This window comes from Sarcophilus harrisii, chromosome 5 (genome assembly GCF_902635505.1).
Source record: "Sarcophilus harrisii chromosome 5, mSarHar1.11, whole genome shotgun sequence".
NCBI lineage: Eukaryota > Metazoa > Chordata > Mammalia > Dasyuromorphia > Dasyuridae > Sarcophilus > Sarcophilus harrisii.
In genome coordinates, this window is record NC_045430.1 from 242541643 (window position 1) to 242551968 (window position 10326).

The 10326-nt window shown below is 44.2% G+C and overlaps 1 pseudogene; it reads left to right on the forward strand.

Moving 5' to 3' along the window:
• The first annotated feature begins 489 nt into the window (after nucleotides 1-489).
• On the forward strand, nucleotides 490-4222 carry LOC100920229 (annotated as a pseudogene).
• The last annotated feature ends 6104 nt before the right edge of the window (nucleotides 4223-10326 follow it).

Genomic DNA, 10326 nt, shown 5'->3' on the forward strand with positions numbered 1-10326 from the left:
CGGCGGCGGCAGCGGCAGCTGTGGGCGGCAGCGGGTTTCGTTGCGGTATCCTGAGTGAGCGGTGGTGTCCCGGTGGCGTGCCGGTGGCGGCTGGTGGCTGAGGTCCGTGGCTTGGCAGGGGGGTGTGGTGCCGCAGTCCGCGGTAGACTCTTAGCCTTCCAGCTCTCTCCGCCCCCTCCTCCTCCTGTGCGGCAGCCCCGCCCCTTGGGTCTGGTCCTGTGCTGGGGCCCGGAGCCCGGCTAGGCCAAGCCCCCTGCAGCCCGGCGGGGTTTGGGTGGAGGGAGCGGTAGCGGCGGCATCGCGGGGATACCCAGCCAGCGGCAGCCACGGCAGCGGGCGTACGGCTCCGGCAGAGGTGTCTGGTGTTGGCGTTGGCGGACACGGAGGCCGCTGGGGCCCTCCGGGTCAGGTGGACCAGCTTGGCTGCGGAGCCACCGGGGCAGCGGAGGCGGTTTTGGCGGTGGCGGCGGCGGCCTTGGCGGCAGCGGCTAGACGGTCCGACTAGCGGAGTGTTGCAGTGGCGGCTACGGTGGCCACGGAGGCAGGGGCTGGAGGGCTCCGGGAGCCAGGGCGGCCCCTGCAGCAGCGGGGTGTTGCAGTGGCAGTGGCGGCGGCGGCGGCCACGGCGGCAGTGGGGGGACGGCCCCGCGAGTGGAGTGTGGCCCTGGCGGCGGCGGAGACGGCGGTCCCCGGGGGCGGGCATACCCCAGCCGCAGCAGCAGCAGCCCCCGCAGCAGCAGCAGCCCCCCCTGCAGCCGCCGCCGCCGCCTACGCAGAGAGTGAGCAGCCCGGCCAGCAGACCCCCGCGGGGTCGGCCCCGCCAGCGGACCCCTGCCACATCTGCAGGCGGCTTTAGGCGGGCGGCGGCAAGTCCCCGGGAGGCGGCAGCAAGTGGTCGGATCGTGGCGAGCGCTCGCACCACCCCAACAAGCGCTCGCACCACCCCGGTAAGCGCTGGTACCACCGTGGCGAGCGCTCGCACCGGCGGGACAAGCGCCCGCACCACCCCGGCAAATGCTCACCCGTCCTCGGGAAGCGCCCGCACCACCCCGGCAAGCGCCCGCACCACCGCGGGAAGCGCCCGCACCACCCCGGCAAGCGCTCGCATCACCCCGGCAAGCGCTCGCACCGTGATAGGCGGTCGCACCGTGGTTAGTGGCCGCAGCGTGGCGAGTGGTCGCCCCCTGGCAGGTGGCCGCATCCTGGCCAGCGGCCGCATCCTGGCCAGCGGTCGCATCTTGGCGAGTGTTCGCACTGCGGCAGCGAGTGCTCGCGCGGCCGCCAGTCCCCGGGCGGCGGCCAGTCCCGGGACCGCGGGAAGCCCTCGAGCCACAGGAAGTCCTCGGGCAGCCACAATTCCTCGAGCGGCCGCCAGTCCTCAGACCTTGGGAAGCCCTCGGCTCTCCGGAAGTCCTCAGACGGCAGCGAGTCCTCGGGCTGCGGGGAGTCCTCGAGCAGCAGCAGTTCCCCAGCCCATTGTTGGGCCACGTCGGGTAGCTCCTCAGGCAGCCGAAATTCCTCATCCAGTTCCTTCCCAGGTGGCCAGTTTGCCTGTGGTCAGCTCGAGAACCAGCATGGATAAGAAAGAAGATCTCTTCTGGGCCCAAGCTCGCAACCGGCGCCGGAAGAAGATGCGGGTCCAGGCACCCCTGGTACAGGCCCAGGCAGTGCCAGGACGTGAAAGTTCAGCTACCAGGTCTCTTAAACAGTCACCTGCAGGGGCCCAGTCCGCATCCAGGACCCAGCCGGTGTCCCGCGCCCTGTCAGCTTCTAGGGCCCAGACAGCCCAGTCCGCATCAAGGACCCAGCCGGTGTCCCGGGCCCTGTCAGCTTCTAGGGCCCAGTCAGCATCTGGGACCCAACCAACATTATCTCGGGCCCAGTCAGTGCCTCGGCTCCAGTCGTTATCTGGGCCCCAGCCCGCATCCCGAGCCCAGTCAGCCTCTGGGACCCAGTCGGCATCCCGTATCCAGACAGCTTCCCGCTACCAGCCAGGGTCAAGACTCCAACTGGGAACCAGGCCCCAGATAGTCTCCCGGCCCCAGTCAGCCTCTGGGACCCAAGCTGCGTCTGGATCCCAGGCGGCCTCCCAGAGCCAGCCAGACTCTGAGTCCCAGTCCAGCGACAATGAGGGAGAAGAGCCTCGGGGGGCTATTGTGGTGCCCTGGCGCACCAAGGAGGAGTGGGACCAGGTCATGGTCTACCTCTTCTGCGCTGACGCTAAGCTGCAGAAGTATGCACTGGACCGAGTGACGGCTTGGAAGAGCCGGTGTTCCAATAACCTCCCCCTTGCCGTGTCCTGCACAGCAGACCTGGTGAGATGTAAGGTGATGGATGAGAGCGGCAATATGGGCACCCAAGAACTTATCTTTCTTTATGGCATGGCGTTGGTCAGGTTTGTAAATCTTATAACCGAGTCCAAACAAAAACTTATCAACATTCCCTTGAGACGCCTGGCACATGAGATGCAGATCCCAGAGTGGATCATAAACCTTCGTCATGATTTCACACACAGGAAACTTCCTAGGCTGAGCACTTGTCGAAGAGGTTGTGACTTTGTCTTAGACTGGCTTCGAAAATCCTATTGGTGCCGTCAGTTAGGGAGTGACCTGTGCGAAGCCTGGGGTACAGGAATGGATTTCCAGGAGGCAGATATGGGGGTGATAGCGCCTTATCTGGACAATCTACTTTCTGAAGAGGACAGGAAAGAAAAAGAACAGTACGATAAAATCCGGAAAGTGCTGGTCTCCTATGAAGAAGAGCAGTTTAGGGTGCTCAAAGAGCTAAGGCAGCTGCCTAAGGTGATCAAAGCTTGGGCAAATTTGTCCACTGAAGTGGAATGGATGGTGTCAAAAATGAAGAAGTTTACACAGGAAAATGGGACACTTGTGCTGAGCATCTTGCTCAGTGACGGTTTCCTCATTCCCACTGCAGAGCAGCTGGAAGCTTTGCAGATTCAACCAGGAAAAACCATGAATCAGACCAGCCTTGTGTTGCCTCGGTGCTTTTCTCACTTCTGGCAGCCCCTTTTGAAGGGCTTAGAATCCCAGCCATTCACCCAAGCTCTCCTGGAAAAGATGTTCACGGTGCTTCCAGACTTTGGGGACACTGGGATCCGGCCGGCCTACCTCATCAGTTGGATCAGTGAACTGCTAGTGGTCTATGGCCCCCGTGGGGAACACTTCTCTTCTAGCCAGCGTGCCATCCGGAAAACTTGGAAGATTGCACGCCACAACTTCTCCTTGAATTGGTCCCAGCTCCTCGATGTCTGCCTGGATTGTGCCTGCTGGGCCACTCCCCCCCTCCTCCATCTGCTCCTCAAGACCATGGAACCAGCCTTTCCCTTAGACACTCAAGAGAAACTGATGTGTCTCTGCACCATCTACACCCAGGGTGGGAACCCCAACTCCAGACCAAGGAACAGACAAGGGACTGTGCCTTTGAGGAGGCCTGCCTACACTCTGGAAGATCTGCAGTGGCAGGTGAAGCAGTCTATGATGCTTGACAGGCAGAGGAATTACAGGTCAGGGGATGAGGAAGAGGCAGAGACTGAGATGGAAGAGCTTCCTTCCACCAAGAGAAAGGAAGAGCCTGAGGTTAAGCAAGAACCAGCACAAAAGGTCTCCTTGAGGGAGACCCCTGAGGAGCTAGCTGAAAAGCAGGCTGGATTGGAAGACTCTCCATGGCAGCTTTGCACAGATGATATAGACTGGAGCAAATATCCCCTGGGCACCGTTCCGGGGCAAACAAATGATCCCAATGAACTCATGCTGGACAGCTTCACGATGTTGCCTGTTGTGGACCAACCTGCAGTCCAGGAAAATGAGGATTTTCCTGATGCGACACGCCGCCCCACAGACCAGGACCCTGAAGACGGGGAAGAGTTACTGTGGACCCAGAGTGAACTGCATCGCATTAAAAGCAACCTTAAATTCTTCTAAATTTAGGTTGGGAAGGGTGGTCCATTCTCCTTTATGCAGACACTACCCTTTCCTTCCATATCAATACTAGAAACCAAGGTGCCCTCTCCCCCAGTGGATTTTGGTGTAGCATCACAGATGCCACACTGACCTTAACCTGTGGTCTCCCCTTTAGACCTCGGGTAACAGCCAAACCCCCACTAATTTATCCTGCTGACCCCTCACCACCCCAGGGCAACTATTCTGGCTCTGGTTGTTGGCACTGAACTATATGACTAGTGCCAACCACTCATATAAAAAAATTTCCAGAGGAAAAATAAATGAAGCTTGAAGTCATACAAGTGGTAATGACTTTTAAAAAAAATAAAATAAAATTTGACTCTCATTTAAAACAAATTTATTACCCAAGAAACAATTTTCTAGTCCTCTGGAGCCACCACTCTATTGTTGACAAGCCCTCTGCCCCCAGCTCCCTTCTTTTTTCTGTATTTTATTGCTTCCTCCTGAAAACATCTATACTGAGGGAGCCCCTTTTCTAATCTCAACTGTACCCCACAATAGTCAGCATAGCCTTACTCCCTAATGTCACTTGAATAATCTTTGTTTCTTATCACTAAGAATGTCTTCTTGAAAATTCAGTCCATTTTTCATTCTCCCCCATTTTTTGTTGCTTTCAACTGCTGACTTTGGGGTAACTGGGGAGCAACTTCCCCATTTTCATTTCCTTTTTTCTTTAATCTCTTTTTTAAATTGAATTTTTTCAGTTCTGAATTCTCTACCTCCTCCATCACCTTTCCCCACTCATTGTGAGACGGCAAAAAAAAAAAATAAATAAATAAAAATAAAAAATAAAAAACAAAGCCCATTACAAATATGTGTAGTCATACAAAAAAAAAAAAAAATCCATCATTAGCCATACTCTCCCCTCCTCAAAAAATAAAACATGCTTCAGTTTTCACCCTGAGTCTTATCAGCTCTGTATCTGGAAGTGAATAGCCTAGTTCATATCAGTCCTTTGGAACTGTTGTTGGTTATTGCTTTGATCAGAGTGCTTGAGTCTTTTAAAGTTGTTTGTTATCACAATATTATTATTGTACTAATTGTTCTTATTCTGCTCACTTTATTTTACCTCAGTTCATGCAAGTTTTCTCCAGGTTTTTTCTGAAACCATCCCTTTCATCACCTCTTAAGCACAGTAGTGTTTCATCACATTCATATATCATAACTTGTTCAGCCATTCCCAAATTGATGGTCATCCTCTCAGTGTTTTGTTACCACAAAAAGAGCTGCTATATATATTCTTGTACATTTGGGTCCTTTTTCTCTTTCTTTGATTTTTTTTTTCCTAATAGAGGATCTGCTGGGTCAAAGGAAATGCACAGTTTAATAGCTTTTGGGAATAGTTCCAAATTGCTTTCCAGAGATATTCTGGACTAGTTCACAGCTCCACCAATATTGCATTAATATCAGTGCATTCCTATACCCCCACGAGACCATGTTATTTTCCTTTTTTTGGTCACCTTAGACAATCTTCTGGTCATCCTGAATAGTACCTCTGAGTTATTTTAATTTGAATTTCTCTAATTGTTAGGCTAGTCATAACTTAGATTTCTTCCTCTGAAAACTGCCTGTTCATATCTGACCATTTATCAATTAGGGAATGGCTGTTTTTCTTGTAAACCTGACACTTCTTTCTATATTTTGGAAATAAGAAATTTACCAGAGAAACTTGCTGCGAAGATTTTTTTTCCTCCCAATTTCCTGCTCTTCTAATTTAAATGCACAGGTTTTTTGTTTATGTAAAAGCTTTTTTAATTTTATATAATCAAAGTTATCCTTTTTAACAACCTCACTCATGGGTCATGAACTCTTACCTTTTCCATAGATCTGACAGGTAATTTTTCCCATTTTCCACAAGTGCTTATAATAATCACTCTTTATATCTAAATATTATTTGGCTTCTGAGCTTATCTTGGTATGTGATGTGAGATGTTGGTCTGTATCTAGTTTGTGCCATACTGATTTTCAGGTTTCCTAATAGTTTTGTTGAATACTGAGCCCTTAACTTAAATAGCTGTGATCTCTGGGTTAATCAAACACCAGATTGTACTCATTTGTTTCTGTACATTACATGTATGTATATTACCTAATCCCTATACATTGATTAATTTTCTGTTATTTACCCAGTACCAAACTGTTTTGATAATTATATCTTTGTAGGATAATTTGAGACCTGGTACTGTTAGACGCCCATTCTCTCCATTTTCTTTAATTAATTCCCTAGGCTTCTTGTTCTTCATGAGGACATTTGTTATTTTTTGTAACTCCATAAAATAATACTTCGGTATGGCACTAAAGTTAATTTAGGTGGTGTTATAATTTTTATTGTATTGACACAGTCTACCTGTGATCAATTAATATTTCTCCAGTTATTTAGATTTGTCTTTATTTGTGTGAAGAGTGTTTTATAACTGTGTTCATGTTGTTCTTGTATGGGTCTTAGCAGAAAGACTCCTAAGTATTTATATTGTTGTTATTTTGAATTGGAAATTTCTCTTTTTATATCTTTCTGTATTTTATTGGTAACATACAGAAATGCCGATAAATTCTGTGGGTGTATTTTATGTCCTTAAACTTTGCTCAAATTGCTAATTATTTCAATCAGTTTTTATTTCATTCTCTAAGTCATCAAATCATTTGCAAAGAGTGATGATTTATTTTGTTTCCTCTTTGCCATGTGTATTTCTTCAATTTCTTTTTCTTGTCTTCTTGTAATAGCTAGCATTACTAGTACAGTGTTAAATAGTAATGGGGATAATAGTTATCTTTGCTTCTCCCCAATCTTATTGGAAAGGCTTCTAGCCTAACCAAGTTACAGATAATGCTGGCTTTTGAATTTTAGATAGATACTACTTATCATTTTAAGAAAGGCTTCGTTTATTCCTGTGCTTCTAGTGTTTTTAACAGGAATGGGTGTTGTTTTCTGCATCTATTGAAAATAAGTGTGATTTTTGTTGCTTTTGTTTTTAATGTGGTCAGTTATGCTTATAGATTTCCTAATTGAACCAGCCCTACATTCCTGGTATAAATCTATACTGGTGATTGTGTATGATCTTTGTGATATATTGCTGTAATTGTGCTGGTATTTTATTTAAAATTTTTGTATCAGTATTCATTAAGTAAATTGGTCTGTAGTTTTCTTTATATGTTTTGATTCTTTTTGGTTTAAGTATCAAAAAATATTTGTATCAGAAGGAATTTAGTAGAACTTTCCTTCTTTATCTTTTTTTTTTTCTTTTCAAAAGTATATGTAGTATTGAAAATAATTGTTCTTTAAATGTTTGGTAGAATTTACTTGTAAATCTATCTGTTCCTGGGGTTTTTTATCTCATGGAGTTCATTTAAGGCTTATTCGGTATCTTTTTTCTATAAGGTAGAATTATTTTTAAGTATTATATTTCTTGTTCTGTTAATCTGGGCAGTTTATAATTTTGCAAATCCACCAATTTCATTTATTTGGACTATAATTGGGTGCACAATAGCTCCAAATAATAATTGCTTTTAAATTCACCTTTTTGTTTGTTTGTTTTTTGATACTGACAATTTGGTTTTCTTTTTAAAATCAAATTACCCAATGACCTATTTTTTTTTTATTCTTGTTTTCTAAGAAAACAGGTCCTAGTTTATTCAAAAAAAATTTTTTTTTACTTTATATTTTGTTAACCTCTTTGATTTTCAGGATTTCTATTTTGGTGTTTAAGAACTTTTAATTTTTTGGTTTTCTAATTTGTTTTTCATTATATGCCAATTAATTGCTCTGCTTTTTTTCCCTTATTGATGTCAACATTTAGAGATACAAATTTTCCCTTGAGTACAACTTCAGGGAAATTCTATACATTTTGGTATGTTATTTCATTGTTGTCATTGTCTTCAATGAAATTATTGTTTCTATGATTTGTTCTTTGACCCACCCATTTTTTTTAGGATTAAATTATTTAACTTTCAGTTAATTTTCATCTATGCTTCGAAGGCCTTTTATCAAATATTATTTTTATTGCATCACAATCAGAAAAAGACACATTTATCTTTTTGTTTATGAAATTTTTATGCTCTAATACAAAGTTATCGAATTCCTGGCCTGCAAAGCTCCTGAGTACAGCCCTAGCCAGATTAAAATGTAATTGGAAAATGTTTAACAAAATAAATAAAAATAAAATAGAAACTAGATAATGTTTATTTGTGGTTTTCTATGTCAGTATGTCAGTTGAGTTGTGTTTCTGTTTTAGTTTAACACTACTACCCTAATATATAGTCAGGTTTTTGTGAAGGTGCCCATGCACAAGCAAGAAGTAGTTCTATTTCTTTCTCCTTGACAATTAAGGTTCTCCACTCTTACAGTTTTACTGTTTCCTCTTGTATTTAAGCTTTTCCTTTAAGAATCTAGATGCTATAATATTTGGTGAAACTACATTCAGATAGATATTAATTCATTGTGATACCTTTTTTTTAAAGCAAAATATAGTTCCTCTGTTTATCTCTCAATTTACTTTACTTTTGCTTCTTAGTCCCTTCTTTATCCCTTAATTATGTTTGCTAGGCATATATTTCCCTCTATTCTCTTCCTTTAACTTATCTCTTTTTTTTTTGTCCCCTTGTTAAAGAGTATGTTCTGCTTCTTCACCCTGGCCTCTATTAATCTAGCTACCTTCTTATTTCCATCTTCACCCCTGCTTTTCTCTTAACCTTTTTCACTCCTATTTACTTATTGGGTAAGATTAATTTCTATGCCTAATCCTTTGCATATGAATATTCCTTCCTTCAATGACTTCAGGTGAAAGCAGGTTTCAATTGTCTCTCCCAACTCTGACAGCTCCTTCTGTTGTACAACCTTGTATACCCAATTGGTGAAATAATTTTCCCCATTATGCTGCTGCCCTCTCAAGTGGCATCCCTCTTCCCCTCACCCTTCCATTCTTTGGAGATTATCTAAAAAAATAAAATCACACCTAAAGCCCTCTGTAATAAGATTGTTTTTAAGACCTCTGGTGATGATAGTCCTGAGGGGTAATCTCTCTATAAAAAAATGGAAATAGTTTAACCTTATTTAGGCCCTTATGACTTCTCACTTACATTTTATGCTTCATTTGAATCCTGTTTGAATGTCAGATTTTCTCTTTAACTCTGGCCTTTTTATCAGGAGTATTTGATTGAACGTCCCTTATTTCATTCTAGGTCTATTTTCCCTCTGTAGGATTTTACTTAGTTTTTCTTGGTAGGTTATTATTGGTTTCTTCTCAAAGCTTTCTAGCCCTTTAGCTGCTAAACCTTCTATGATTCTGATTGTGGCTTACAGTCCTTTCTTCCTGACTGCTTAGAATATTTTCTCCTTAACTTGGGAGCTCTGGATTTTGCTATAATATTTATGGGCACTCATTTTGAGGCTTGAGGACATAATTGGTAATTTCTTTTACGTTCTATTTTGCCCTCGGGTCCTGAAAGATTTGAGCAATTTTCTTTTATAACTTTTTGAAATAAGATGATTTAGGCTCTTTTTTTGAATCATGATTTTGAAGTAACCCATTGATAACTAACAGTATCTCTCACTGGATTTATTTTCCAGGGGTTTTTTTCTGAGATAGTTCACATTTCATTCTATCCAGTCTTTTAATTTCTTGATGTATCAGTGAAATCATTAGCATCTATTTGGCCAATTCTGGTTTTCAGGGAGTTATTTTTTTCAGTAAGGTTTTGTACCTTTTATTCCCAAGCCCTTAATTCTTTTTTCATTTCTGGATAGTTCTTATTTCTCATTTTTTTTTCTTCTGCCACTCTTACATAGTTAAAAAAATAAGTTTGCTTTGAAAAAAATCATAACTGTTATAGGAATTCTTGTTGGGCTAGTGTACAATCAATACTGAAAACTTTGCTTGTAGAGATTTTCAAGTCCTCTTCTCTCTGTGGGAGGAGAATTCTCTTACCAATAGCTCTTTGTGACCAGGTCCTTTTTTTTTTGGGGGGGGGGGCTCATTCCAGCCTATTTCTTGAATTTGGACTTTATATTAATGATGGGCTCTGATCACTGCTGTGGGACTAATGGCCAGAGCCTTTGTCCTTTTACATCTTTCTGGAGCTTTTACTATTCCGTTTTGGAGTTTGTAAGCATTAGTGTTTCCAAAGCCATGTGATCATCTTTTCTTTCTTGGTCTGAGCCTTGCAAGTTCCTGATCCAGATGTCCTGCTACAATACAGAGCCACTGAATTGCTGGCTCTGCTACAGTCCAGTTCTCGTGTCCTCATTATTCCACGTAGGCTTATGTGCTTGGCTAAAGGCTAGAATTGGGTTGCCACTCTCTCCTGGGCTCAGAGCCACAGTGAGGTTTGGGGAACTTAGTCTGTGCTTATTCAC